This window comes from Somniosus microcephalus, chromosome 18 (genome assembly GCF_052327205.1).
Source record: "Somniosus microcephalus isolate GS21.2 chromosome 18, FLI_Smic_1.0, whole genome shotgun sequence".
In the NCBI taxonomy this organism is placed as follows: Eukaryota; Metazoa; Chordata; class Chondrichthyes; order Squaliformes; family Somniosidae; genus Somniosus; species Somniosus microcephalus.
Window position 1 is genome coordinate 39,864,523 of NC_141004.1, and position 14,225 is coordinate 39,878,747.

Below are 14,225 nucleotides of genomic sequence, written 5' to 3' on the forward strand. Positions count from 1 at the left end.
AGAGAGCGACTGGGGGGGAAGAGAGAGAGCGACTGGGGGGGAAGAGAGAGAGCGACTGAGGGGGAAGAGAGAGAGCGACTGGGGGGGAAGAGAGCGACTGGGGGGGAAGAGAGAGAGCGACTGGGGGGGAAGAGAGAGAGCGACTGGGGGGGAAGAGAGAGAGCGACTGGGGGGGAAGAGAGAGAGCGACTGGGGGGAAGAGAGAGAGCGACTGGGGGGAAGAGAGAGAGCGACTGGGGGGGAAGAGAGAGAGCGACTGGGGGGAAGAAAGAGAGCGACTGGGGGGGGAAGAGAGAGAGCGACGGGGGGAAGAGAGAGAGCGACTGGGGGGGAAGAGAGAGAGCGACTGGGGGGGAAGAGAGAGAGCGACTGAGGGGGAAGAGAGAGAGCGACTGGGGGGGAAGAGAGAGAGCGACTGGGGGGGAAGAGAGAGAGCGACTGGGGGGGAAGAGAGAGAGAGCGACGGGGGGAAGAGAGAGAGCGACTGGGGGGAAGAGAGAGCGTGACTGGGGGGGAAGAGAGAGAGCGACTGGGGGGGAAGGGAGAGAGCAACTGGGGGGGAAGGGAGAGAGCGACTGGGGGAAGAGAGAGAGCGACTGGGGGGGAAGAGAGAGAGCGACTGGGGGGGAAGAGAGAGAGCGACTGGGGGGAAGAGAGAGAGCGACGGGGGGGAAGAGAGAGAGCGACTGGGGGGGAAGAGAGAGAGCAACTGGGGGGGAAGAGTCATAGAGTCATAGAGAGTCATAGAGTTTTACAGCACAGAAAGAGGCCCTTCGGCCCATCGTGTCTGCGCCGCCCATCCATCCCTGTCCAGTCTAATCCCATTTTCCAGCATTTGGTCCATAGCCTTGTATGCAATGGCATTCCAAGTGCTCATCCAAATGCTTCTTGAATGTTGTGAGGGTTCCTGCCTCTACCACCCTTTTGGGCATTGAGTTCCACATTCCAACCACCCTCTGGGTGAAAAAGTTCCTCCTCAAATCCCCTCTAAATCTCCTGCCCCTTACCCTGAATCTATGCCCCCTTGTTATTGACCCCCCTACTAAGAGGGAGAGCAAGAAAGAGCGGGGGAGAGGAGGGGAAGGGGGGGAGAGGGGGGGAAGGGAGGAGGAGAGGTGGGGAAGGGGGGGAGAGGTTGGGAAGGGGGAGAGGGGGGGAGGGAGGGGAGAGGGGGGAGGGGGGTGGGGGGAGAGGGGTAGAGGGGGGAGGGGGGAGGGGGGAAGAGGGGGGGAGAAGGGGAGGGGGAGAGGGGGAGGGGGGAGAGGGAGGGGGAGAGAGAGGGGGAGGGGGGAGAGGGGGAGAGGGAGGGGTGAGAGGGAGGAGGAGGAGGGAGGGGGGGGTGGGAGGAGGGAGGGGGGTGGGAGGGGGGAGGGGAGGGGGGGAGGGTGGGAGGGGGGAGGGGGTGGGAGGGGGCGGGGAGGAGGGGAGGGGGTGGGGGGGGAGGAGGGGGAGGTGGGGGTAGGGGAGGAGGGGGAAGGGGAGGGAGGGGGGCCTGTGACGGCCGATTGCGGCTGGCCGGGCCCGGTTGCCTTGGTAACCCTCCTCCCCTCTCCGCCTCCCGATCTCCGGGCCTGGGCCTGAGCGGCCGATTGCGGCTGGCGAGCCCGGTTACCGGGGTAACCCTTTCCGCTCCCCCTCCCCTCCCGAGCCCCGGTTGCCTTGGTAACCCTCCTCCCCTCTCCGCCTCCCGATCTCCGGGCTTGGGCCTGAGCGGCCGATTGCGGCTGGCGAGCCCGGTTGCCAGGGTAACCCTCTCCGCTCCCCCTCCCGAGCCCCGGTTGCCTTGGTTACCCTCCTCCCCTCTCCGCCTCGCGATCTCTCGGGAGGAGTGGGGGGGGAACGGGTGGTGGGGGTGTGGCGGGGGGGAAGGGAAGGGGGGGTGAGGGGTTGGGGGGGGAAAGGGGGGTGGGGGGGGAAAGGGGGGTGTGGGGGGGAAGGGGGGGAGGGGTGTGGGGGGGAAGGGGGGGTGGGGGTGTGGGGGGCGAAGGGGGGGTGGGGGGGTGGGGAGGGGAAGGGTGGAAAGGGAGGGGGGGAGACGAAAGGGAGGGGGGGAGACGAAAGGGAGGGGGGAAGGGGGTGTTGGGGGGAAATGGAGGGGGGGAAGGGAGGGGGAAGGGGGGAAAGGGAGGTGGGAAAAGGGAGGTGGGGTGAAAGGGAGCGGGGGGAGCAAGGGGTGGGGAAACATGAAACTTAAAGTACTTATAAAACATTTTTGGTAAATCTTTCCATAACATACACTTTACAACCTCACCAATCTTTTTATTAAAAAAGGGGTGCTCACCTCTCAGTGTATTATATCACAAACAATGGCCGCCGCTTGCTTTTCAGTTGGAAAGGTTAGGCCCCGCCCACAAAGTCGATTGTCTGTCTCGGTCACCAGCACCCGATTTGGAGCACAGAAGCCCCACCCACGCTATGTTCCTGTACTAAGATGGCCGCGCATGCACTCTGTTACACACTGACTCAAAATGGCGTCGCATTGAAACTTTTCGCCCTCCTTGACAAAGATGGCTGCCGTTAACCTGGGGCTGTCAGCAGAAGAAATTTCCTCAGCTGCAAACACAGGATCTTCAGATTATAATTCGGGGCTTGCGACCTACCCCAGTTGCTTATGAAGCCTCCCCACCTACTGACCCCGGGAATGGAGCTGAGGCAGCACACCCTCTCCCCTCTGCCAGTGTTTGTCTCTGCCTAGGCCGGGAGCCTGGGTCTAGAGTTGCACTGCTGGCAGCTGGAGAAGCCTAGGCCCCGGGCCTGGAAAAACGGTGAAAGGTAGGAGAATTATAGAGGTTAGAGAAAAGATTTACAAATTAATTAACTTTTTTAAAAAACAATTTGTGTTTTAAAAGCAACTTTTTTTTTGCTGGAAATGTAGATTTGAAAAGAAACACGCAGAAAGCGGGAAAAAGAAATGAAAAGTTTGGAATCAAGATGGCAGCGACTCACCTCGGTTCAGAACGATAAGGCCCGCCCACACACGCACCGATTGGTCGACCGTCAGGTCACCGAAGCGTAGGATTGGTCAATCGTCCCGTCACTCGACTGTAGGAGAGCCCGCCCGCATGTGCCAGGAACCCGGCGTACGATTGGTCGACCTCGAGGTCACTCTATCGCTAATGAGCGGATAATGAGATGCTAATGAGCGGACTTTTGAACGTTTTTTGGATGCCGCGGGCGCAATTTTTGTCCGGCCGAAACGTTAATACGCTTACAACCGTTTTGGAACGGTAAGCTTTTTTTTGACGTAATGCTCTATAACTTTCGAGTGCATAGCCGGACAGACGCACACCGAAGGACAGACAGATAGACAGACAGACAGACAGATCAATCCGTTTATGCCACTAAACTGTTTGACATCCTAATATGAATCATGTGATATTCCAGTGACGATTAGGGTGTTCAATTTTTGATTTTTATCGATAAATCTCTAAATTGTTACTCATTCTTTTCACAAGCTTGAGTTAACAAATGAAGATAGAATCACATCAAATCATGGATACTGAGGCAAATTATTAGACTGCAGTTACTTGACCAGTGCGAACTAAAGATAGAAACCTTCCATTAGAAACCATAGTAATGCATCAAACAGTGAATCTCAGCCACACTACCAGTCCATGTTTGCTCTCTCTCTTGATCGCTTCAATCAGTTTACTCTCAGCCAAACATTCTGCTACTGTGATGGGTTTGCAAACTGTAAGAATGAGTGTGGGCCTAAATGATCAAGTAGACTTTGACAAGTATATTAATTTGTGTTGCTGGCCTAGGATCATGTAAGTGTTGTCTGTGAAAGTAACTGATTGCTGTTGAGTGGTGTTGGTTTGGGTTGGATTGATGTTTCAGTCAATTGCCTATTAAGGGTGAGGAAGGAATTTCATTGAGCTTTAACTTTCTGCAGGTTTTATCTGTGGTTTTTACCTCCTTCAGGAGATTGAGTGAGTTGGATGGAGCCCATAACAGAGCAAATAGACTATGGGCTGAATTGCATTTCTCGTTCCATATGTTGTCACTACGATTTTTAAAAAGCAATATAGTCGAATGTAGAAGTATTGTACCTATTTCATAGATTCATATGTTAATTAATCAAAACAGAACATACACCGGGTGCATTTCAGACCAATACACATTTCAGGATTGAGATGAAATTCATAAACTGTTTTAGAATTGCTACCATAATGTACCAGTAAATGTAGCTAAATTTAGATTTGGGGTTTTGAGCTCTCTCCATACACAAAAAAGGTCAGAGCTTGTTATGGTGACAGGGAACACAAACACATTCCCCCCAACAGACTGCCAAGAAATGAAACCAGAAAATGCTGGAAATACAGAGCAGGTCCATCAACATCTGCAAAGAGAAAAATCAGGCTAACATTCCAGGTGTAACCCTTCTTCCAGGTGGATGGATAGCTACTTGACCACAGGGAACCTGAACACACTGCAGTGTCAGAAATGGCACAGAATTGAAGAGACACACTCCATGAAATTTGCTCTGTAAATGCAAAGAAAAGAAGTACATGCCATTCTAAATCTGAATTGTTCAACCAAAAATCCAAATGTTACCTCAATGTGGAACAGTTTTGGCTCAGAACTTGCTTTAACGTTCATCACGTTTAATAAATAAAGATTACCCAGTATTGGGCCAAAAATTAGGATCGGGTGCTTGCCGCGCGTGCAAGCCCCCGATGTGCACTCACCCGGCGCGCCGACATCTGAAGCCTGGGCCTGCTTGCATTTCCTGTCACTGGCCCGGTTCAGATGTCGGCGCGATGTGCTTACCTGATCCAGCGGCGTAGTTAGTGCGATGTGCCGGCTGGGATCAGGTGAGCACTCTGCAGCCAATCAGGGGAGGGGAAACTCATTCATGAGTTTGATAGTAAAGACTGTCAAACTCATGAAAAGTACGGGCGCCCAAAAGACTAGTTTAACTTAATTAAAATTTTAAAAAACATCCCAATAATTAAAGAAACTGTAAATAACTTTAAAAAACAATTTAAAACAATTAATAAAATTTTTGAATTTTTTTTTTTACCAATTCGGGTCTAAAAATAAACTTACCTTACTGTAAAGTCCTTAAAAACAATGAAGCTGTGGAAAAAATGTAATAATTTTAAAAAGTAGACCACTTACCTTCAAGAATCCACTGCTTACGCCTCCTTTTTTCATTTCCAAAAAGTTCAGTCCCTTGCACACACGCAAACCTGTCTAAACGAAGGAAGTTCAACGCGTGCGCGCAGAGTCCTTAGTTCGATGGAGAGGAAATGCCGGTTTCCCGCGCATGCACTGTGCATGCTGGAATCCAGCACTTCCAACGGACCCACGCGTGAGTACACCGTCCGTACTCACGCGTTGGGACCGGAATTACTGCACCATTATATCTTTTGTAAACAATTTGCTAGCTGCAACTCACATACTGGCATGCAAATAAATGATTTCCATTCTCATATTCTGTACGAACATATACAAACATACGAATTAGGAGCAGGAGTAGGCCACTCGGCCCTTCGAGCCTGCTCCGCCATTCAATAAGATCATGGCTGATCTGATTACTCCACATTCCCGCCTACCCCCGATAACCCTTTCACCCCCTTGCTTACCAAGAATCTATCTACCTCTGCCTTAAAAATATTCAAAGACTCTGCTTCCACCGCCCTCTGAGGAAGAGAGTTCCAAAGACTCACGACCCTCTGTGAGAAAAAAATTCTCCTCATCTCTGTCTTAAATGGGCGACCCCTTATTTTTAAACAGTGACCCCTAGTTCTAGATTCTCCCACAAGAGGAAACATCCTCTCCACATCCACCCTGTCCAGACCCCTCAGGATCTTATATGTTTCAATCAAGTCACCTCTTACTCTTCTAAACTCCAGCGGATACAAGCCTAGCCTGTCCAACCTTTCCTCATAAGACAACCTGCCCATTCCCGGTATTAGTCTAGTAAACCTTCTCTGAACTGCTTCCATCACATTTACATCCTTCCTTAAATAAGTAGATGAATACTATACACAGTACTCCAGATATGGTCTCAGCAATGCCCTGTACTAATGCAGCCAATTAAACTTCTTTCTCATTATCCACTTTGGTAGGAAAAACAGAAAAGCAGAGTATTATTTAAATGGTGATAGATTGGGAAATGTTGATGTACAAAGGGACCTGGGTGTCCTTGTACATCAGTCACAAAGCAAACATGCATGTGCAGCAAGCAGTTAGGAAGGCAAATGGTATTTTGGTCTTCATTGCAAGAGGATTTGAGTACAGGAGCAAGGATGTCTTACTACAGTTATACAGGGCCTTGGTGAGACCACACCTGGAGTACTGTGTGCAGTATTGGTCTCCTTACCTAAGAAAGGATATACTTGTCATAGAGGGAGTGCAGCGATGGTTCACCAGACTGATTTCTGGGATGGCAGGACTGTTGTATGAAGAGAGATTGGGTCGACTAGGCCTGTATTCACTAGCGTTTAGAAGAATGAGAGGGGATCTCATTGAAACATATTAAATTCTGACAGGGCTAGCCAGACTGGATGCAGGGAGGATGTTTCCCCTGGCTGGGGGGTCTAGAACGAGGGGTCACAGTCTTAGGATAAGGGGTAGAACATTTAAGACTGAGATGAGGAGAAATTTCTTCACTCAGAGGGTGGTGAACCTGTGGAATTCTCTACCACAGAAGGCTGTGGAGGCCAAGTCACTGAATATATTTAAGAAGAAGATAAATATATTTCATAGACACAAAAGGCATCAAGTGGTATAGGGAGAGAGCGGGAATATGGTATTGAGATAGCGGATCAGCCATGATCATATTGAATGGCGGAGCAGACTCGAAGGGCCGAATGGCCGACTCCTGCTCCTATTTTTCTATGCTTCTATGGGGGAAAAATTTGGTATCGCCCCATTTGGGGCGCTATTATTGGCCGTGCGCAAAGTTTAGCACCTGGCGCTAATTATCACCTCCGACAGCAAACTTGGCTTTTATCGCCCCTGGAGGTGATTGGAGCGCTAAATCAGGCGCTACACACTTCTCTTAAGGTGCTAAGGCTGAGGAGCGAGGCGCTACCTCACAGCGCTGGCGAAGCTCATGTGATTTCAGTCAGCAATGGAACACAGACACACTGGCACCGTCCAATTCTTAAAGGGGAGTTCTGAAGAATGGTCATCGACCTGAAACGTTAAATCTGTTTCTCGCTTCACAGGTGCTGCTTGACCTGCTGAGTTTCTCCTGCATTTTCTGTTTTTATCTTAAAGGGGAGGGTTGATCTTGCTCTCCATCCACATCCTGCTCATTGCAGCCTTGAATCTCGGCCTTGAATCTCAGCCTGGAGAGACCTGTACATCAAATCTGCTGGAAAGAACAATGGAGAGAACCAGGGGAAGAGCTCAGAGTGCAGCCCCCACAGTCTCTTCTAAATCGATACAAGGAAGGGCAAATCAAAACCAACCTGCAAAGTGCTGCTCAGTACCCACAACTCCTTCACACAGCGTTGAATCTCTCCAGAAGTCTCTCTCTCTCTCTCAGAATGCGTGGTGCAAAAATGTCACCGACAAAAAAAGGCAGGAAGTGGTTGCCTTTAAATAGCGCTCCCCTAGTCCCTTTCTGACAGCATAACGCTCCCCAAAACATGTCGTTGCTCGCGACAGGCGGTAAGGCAGGGGGCGCCACTCAATTTCCAGTCCGGGGCGCTAACGGGGCGTTGCGCACTCGACTGACGTCGCGATCTGCCAGCGCAGGAGATCGTGGCGGTATTGTTTAGCGCCGCCACAAAATGTCCGGTCAATTTTGCGAGAGGCACAGATATCACCGTGCCCGGGCGCTAGTTGCTTTGCGCCCCACTTAACACCCTCTTAAGGCACTAACGGGTGGCGCTACCAACTGAATTTTCCCCCTATGTTTCTCTCTTTAGTCTCTCATGCCATTCAGTCAATAGCAGCAGAACCAAACAATGAACTCCTCCACCTAAAATCACATAGTCTTGCCAAACAAGATATATTTTAGTAGTCACATAGAAATACATAGAAGGTACAAAACAGAGCAAGGCATCCGGTCCAACCAGTCTGTGCCCACGTTTACCATCCATGCAAGAAAATAGTCCAAATCGCATTTACCTACCCTTTCCCCAAATCACTTCATCCCATTCCATGATCCACCTATCCAATCTAATCTTGAATGTAGACTAGGCCTGGAATTTTCTTGGAGTTGCTCCTGATTTTTCAAGTCTTTCTTTGTATTTGTGACAATAGAATAATGAGTACTATAGAGAACAGAATTTAGCCCATTTGTTGTGGATGTTCAGGGGAGGGAAGTTCCAGCCAGAATGTGATAAAATATTATACAATACTGCTACAACTGAAATCAGTCTAGTTATTATTACAGACACTGTGACACTCTTCCTGATATCCAGCAATGAACATAGACACAATGGCCTTGATTTCCATCCCTACAGGTAGTAACAGATAAACGGCGATAAATCAGTACAATTGGCGCATAGTTATTTTTCCCCACTTATTGAGGTAACTGCCAAATGAGATTTGAATGACCAGCCATCACTGATTAGGCAAGAAACACCTATGGCTGTCATTAGACAGCAGGAAGCTTATTTGAATTGTTTAGTTGGGGCTGGTTGTCTGCGGCGACCCTCGCCTTCAAATGCCATTCAAATGCACATTTGGAGTCCAAGATAGGACTCTGGCTGTGTTCAAAAATATACTGAAAGTCTGCAATATGGAATAATGTTAGTGGTTTTATCTCCACTAACACCAAAAGATGTAAAACAGGGTAGCTCTGAAGCCCAAACCTAATTATCCTTTCCTGCCCCATCAATGTTAAAACATTACGGTTTCCTCCCACAGTCCAAAGATGTGCGGGTTAGGTTGATTGGCTATGATAAATTGACCCTTAGTGTTAGGGGGATTAAATACGTGGGGTTACGGGGATAGGGTGGGATATGTGTCGGTGCAGGCTCGATGGGCCGAAATGGCCTCTATCTGCACTGTGGGGTTTCTGTGATTTCTGTGATTACTGCTGACATTAGTGCAACTGTGAAAATCGTAGTACACTTACTGACAAGAAGGAAATGCAGAGCAATAACTTTAAGTGATAGTGAGACATTGCTGTTGATTTATCGCGGTTTTAGATAAAAACTTAGTTCCTAGAACAATGCACATCAAATACTCCACTTAGATGCTACCGTGTTGATCGTGAAGGTACATTTATGATGCAGAGAGAAACTATTCGCTATGTGTTTAATTTTGAATTAAACCTTTGAAACATGCAGTTTCCTGGCTATACCTTCCACCACTTGCCCCGTTCAGACCGCTGTGGTGGCGGTGTGGCTCTCATCACCAAATCACACCTTGGTCTGTCCCCCTACTCCTCTAGCACTTTCTCCTCCTTTGAGCATCTCACCTTATTCCACCCATCTCACCTCTCATTTAAAATTCTCATTCTCTACCGCCCACCCAAGTACCTTAAAAATTTTATTACCGAGATATCTTCACTGCTTTCCTCCCTCAGCCTCTGCTCCAAGCGACTTCTCATCCTCGGTGATTTCAACCTCCATCTCAATTCATCATGCTCTCGCTCCTCTGAGTTCGCTAGCCTTCTATCCTCCCTTAATCTTTCCCTCCATGTAAATTCCCCAACCCATATTCATGGCCACCCCCTCGACCTTGTCAGCTCTTGTAGTCTCGCTACTTCCATCATGTCAATCGCAGATAAGGCCATTTCTGACCATTTCCTCGTATCGCTCTCCACCCGTATCCCCCTTCCCCACCCCACAACCCCAACCCTACTTCCTTCTGTGTCTACCCCTGGAACAAACTCTCTTACAACTGCACTTACAAAATCCCAACTACCCAGCCTTTGGCCCTCCATTCACCACGACATTTCTGCAGCTACCGATCTGCTCAACCACACCCTCACCACCATCTTTGATGCCCTAGTCCCTAATAAAACAATTACTCTCTCTCACCCTGGCCATTCCCCCGGTACGGCCTTCATCTTCCCTCCCTTAAGTCCAAGGAACGCAGACTTGAAACGATATGGTGGACAACTGGTTTAGCCATTCACCACCAGATCTGGATGGACCACATAAAGCATTATCGGGTCCTGCTCTCGTCTGCCAAAATTGCTCACTATTCCAGAATAATTCTGGAATGCAAAGACAAACCCCAGCTTCTATTCGCCACTGCTAACATCCTTCTAAAACCCCTCCCCCCATCTCCTCCACCCTCACCTCAGACAAGTGTGAGGAGCTCATGGACTTCTTTGTCTCTAAGATTGAGACCATCAGTTTAGCTGCCTCTGCCACTTCCCTTCCTTCCCCTAGCCCACGGGGCCAAACTTCCTCTAAAGTTCTCCCCTGCCCTAGCCCCGCACTCACATCTTTCTCTAGTTTCTCTTCGATCTCCTCTCATGACCTTTCCACGCTCATCTTGTTCATGAGACCCACTTCCTGCTCCCTCGACCCTATTCCCACCAAACTGCTGACCACCTGACTCCCATGTCAGCTGACATTGTTAACGGTTCTCTCTCCTCAGGTACTGTCCCCCTCTCCCTCAAATCTGCCATCATCACCCCCTCCTCAAAAGACCAACCCTTGACCTTTCCATCCTTGCAAACTGCCGCCCCATCTCCAACCTCCCTTTCCTCTCTAAAGTCCTTGAACGTGTTGTCGCTTCCCAAATCCGTGCCCATCTTTCCCTCAACTCCATGTTTGAATCCCTCCAATCAGGTTTCCGCCCCGCCTCAGTACCGAAACAGCTCTCAGAAAAGTCACAAATGACATCCTTTGTGGCTGTGACAAAGGTAAACTATCCCTCCTCGTTCTTCTTGACCTGTCTGCAGCCTTTGAAACAGTTGACCACTCCATTCTTCTCCAATGCCTCTCCACCATCGTCCAGCTGGGTGGGACTGCACTCACCTGGTTCCATTCTTATCTATCTACTCGTAGCCAGTGAATCACCTGCAACGGCTTCTCTTCCCGCTCCCGCATCATTACCTCTGGTGACCCCTCAAGGATCTATCCTTGGCCCCCTCCTATTTCTCATCTACATGCTGCCCCTTGGCTATATCATCCCTCTCCCTGACATCTGTCTGAGGCTGAACCACACTTTTCGCAACCTTGGTGTCATATTTGACCCTGAAAGGAGCTTCCGACCACATATCCGCGGCATAACAAAGACCGCCTATTTCCACCTCCGTAACATCACCCGTCTCTGCCCTTGCCTCAGCTCATCCACTGCTGAAACCCTCATCCATGCCTTTGTTACCTCTATTCCAACGCACTCCTGACTGGCCTCCCACATGCCACCCTACGTAAACTTGAGGTCATCCGAAACTCGGCTGCCCGTGTCCTAACTCACACCAAGTCCCATTCGCCCATCACCCATGTGCTCGCTGACCTCCATTGGCTCCTGGTTAAGCAGCGCCTCGATTTCAAAATTCTCATCCTTGTTTTCAAATCCCTCCATGGCCTCGCCCCTCCCTATCTCTGTAATCTCCTCCAGCCGCACAACCCCCCGAGATATCTGCGCTCCTCTAATTCTGCCCTCTCGAGTATCCCCTGTCAAATCAGTGCTGGTTTAAAGCAGTTCACCTTAGAGGGATGGCATTCTGGCTCCGATTCAAACCAAAACTGAGTGACTCCAGCATAACTGAGCCAGTTTCATTAATCTGCACACAGAGGCAGTCTGTACGACTGGCTAGCATGAGTTTCAGAGTATCTATTACAAGAAACAATAGTAAATCAGCTCCAGGTAACAGACTGGGATGATCCAATTAAAGCATTCCAGTGTTAATTACCATTCCTGCTGAAAAGGATTCTTGGTGTAAACAGAAGATTTCAGTACAAAAACCTGACTCAGACAAAAAGTATTTCCAATTATCTGTTTTAAAACTTTGGGATAGAACTGTCCATGTACTGTCAGCTGTGGCTCAGTGGGTAGCACTCTCGCCTCTGAGTCAGAAGGTTGTGGGTTCAAGTCCCACTCCAGGGACTTAAGCACAAAAAATCTAGGCTGACACTCCAGTGCAGTGCTGAGGGAGTGCTGGACTGTCAGAGGTGCCGTCTTTCAGATGAGATGTTAAACCAAGGCCCTGTCTGCTCTTTCAGGTGGACGTAAAAGATCCCAGGTGGACGTAAAAGTGCTCTGGGACGTCTAAGCAGTTGTGAAAGGCGCTATACAAATGCAAGTTTTTCTGTGCAAAATAGGCAGCTGATGCCACCAAATGCTGTAAGGAACAGTTTTCAGGGGGAAAAAACCCAATTAGGGCCCACATTCCCCAACACAAACATTTCTTACCAACTATGGCCCTAAAAATCCATGGGAGGACCTTCTTTATATGTTTGCTGCATAGAAAAAAAAGGATTCCACCATCCTTGCCTGAACCCTCAGGTGGGCCACACTTCTGCATTTGGATGGGGGTACATCTGGTCTCACCAGCTCACCTGGGCTTCCGGTGCACTCCTGCCCTAAGTTAGGCTGGGATCCAGACACACTGGGTCTCGGACTAATGCGAAATGGGGCAGCAGGGACTCCTTATATCGGGAGTTCTCACCAACAGTCTACCTGGCGTCCACCTGGTGGACCAGGCTGGGATCATGGTCTGGACCCCAAAGAGGAACTGTTCTGTAAACAAATGTTTTTACCTGGAGCCTCCTTACAACAGGGGCTGCTGAGGGCAGGTTATAGATGTTTCTGGGACCTGTCACCCACTTCTCCCTCCCCAGCCGGCCACTCAGTGGTTTTTAAAGGCCATGTGACATGTTCAACAGGACTTCTTGGTGGTCAGCCATATAGCATCATCAACAGGGACCCAGAAGTAGTTTGACTCTTGGCTAAAAATATGAAAAAGGACAGGTAAAGATCAGCTGATCTTGAGCGTGTCCCATCCTGGCATGGAGTAACTTCTGCACACCATCACCCCCATCCCATCACCCAACCACACAACAACAACAGCAACGTGTATTTATATAGTGCCTTTAACATAGTAAAATGTCCCAAGGTGCTTCACAGGAGCGTTATCAAACAAAATTTGACACCGAGCCACATAAGGAGATATTAGGGCAGATGACCAAAAGCTTGGCCAAAAAGGTAGGTTTTAAGGAGTGTCTTAAAGGAGTAAAGAGAGGTAGAGAGGAGGAGAGGTTTAGGGAGGGAATTCCAGAGCTTAGGGCTTGGTAGCTGAAGACATGGCCACCAATGGTGGAGCGATTAAAATTGGGGATGCTCAAGAGGCCAGAATTGGAGGAGCGCAGATATCTTGGAGTTTTGTAGGGCTGGAGGAGATTACAGAGATAGGGAGGGGTGAGGCCATGGAGGGATTTGAAAACATAGGTATGAATTTTAAAATCGAGGCGTTGCTTAACCAGGAGCCAATGTAGGTCAGTGAGCACAGGGGTGGTGGGTGAATAGGATTTGGTGCGAGTTAGGACACGGGCAGTAGAGTTTTGAATGACCTCAATTTACGTAGGGTAGAATGTGGGAGGCCAGCCAGGAGTGTGTTGGAATAGTTAAGTTTAGAGGTAACAAAGGCATGGATGTGGGTTTCAGCAGCAGATGAGCTGAGGTAGGGACGGAATCGTCAATGTTGTGGAAGTGGAATTAGGCGGTCTTAGTGATGGTGCGGGTATGTGGTCGGAAGCTCATCTCGGGGTCAAGTATGACACCAAGGTTGCGAACAGCCTAGTTCGGCCTCAGACAGTTGCCAGGGAGAGGGATGGACTCACACAGTCACACAATCTCCAGGGAAAGGCAAACAAACAGAGAAAAATCTTTAGGCCAATTTAGGAAAGAACTCTGAGAAATTATTTTCGGACGCCCAATGGCAATCCAGGAGCCTATGGTCACTGCGTGACACAACCCACAGTGATCTACCTACCTTCTATATATAGATTATTATGGAGGCCATTCTCAGGAACTCATCCAGCTCCCTTTTGAATGCTTGCAGTAGTCACTGCATGTGCCAGCAATGATTCTTGGGGTTGACGACGCGCAAAAAAAATTAACTCTAAGCATCTAACCTAGTTCAATTCTTAGATAACTCATACTTATATCCCCTGCCCCTTCCTAATCTATTAAGCTTGAATCCACATAGATCGAGTCTAATCCTTTTATTAAGCCTGAGAGCCCTTAAACTAGGTATCAATCTAATGGCTCTCCTCTGAATGTTTTCCAGTGCCTCTATATCCTCCATCATGTGAGGAGATTAAACTGGACATAGTATTCTGGATGTGGCC

General features: G+C 49.2%; 1 protein-coding gene across 1 annotated transcript in view; it reads left to right on the forward strand.

Moving 5' to 3' along the window:
• Nucleotides 1-14,225, forward strand: part of LOC147105222 (innate immunity activator protein-like) — a 141,681-nt gene that overhangs the window by 32,323 nt on the left and 95,133 nt on the right. The window lies entirely within an intron of this gene.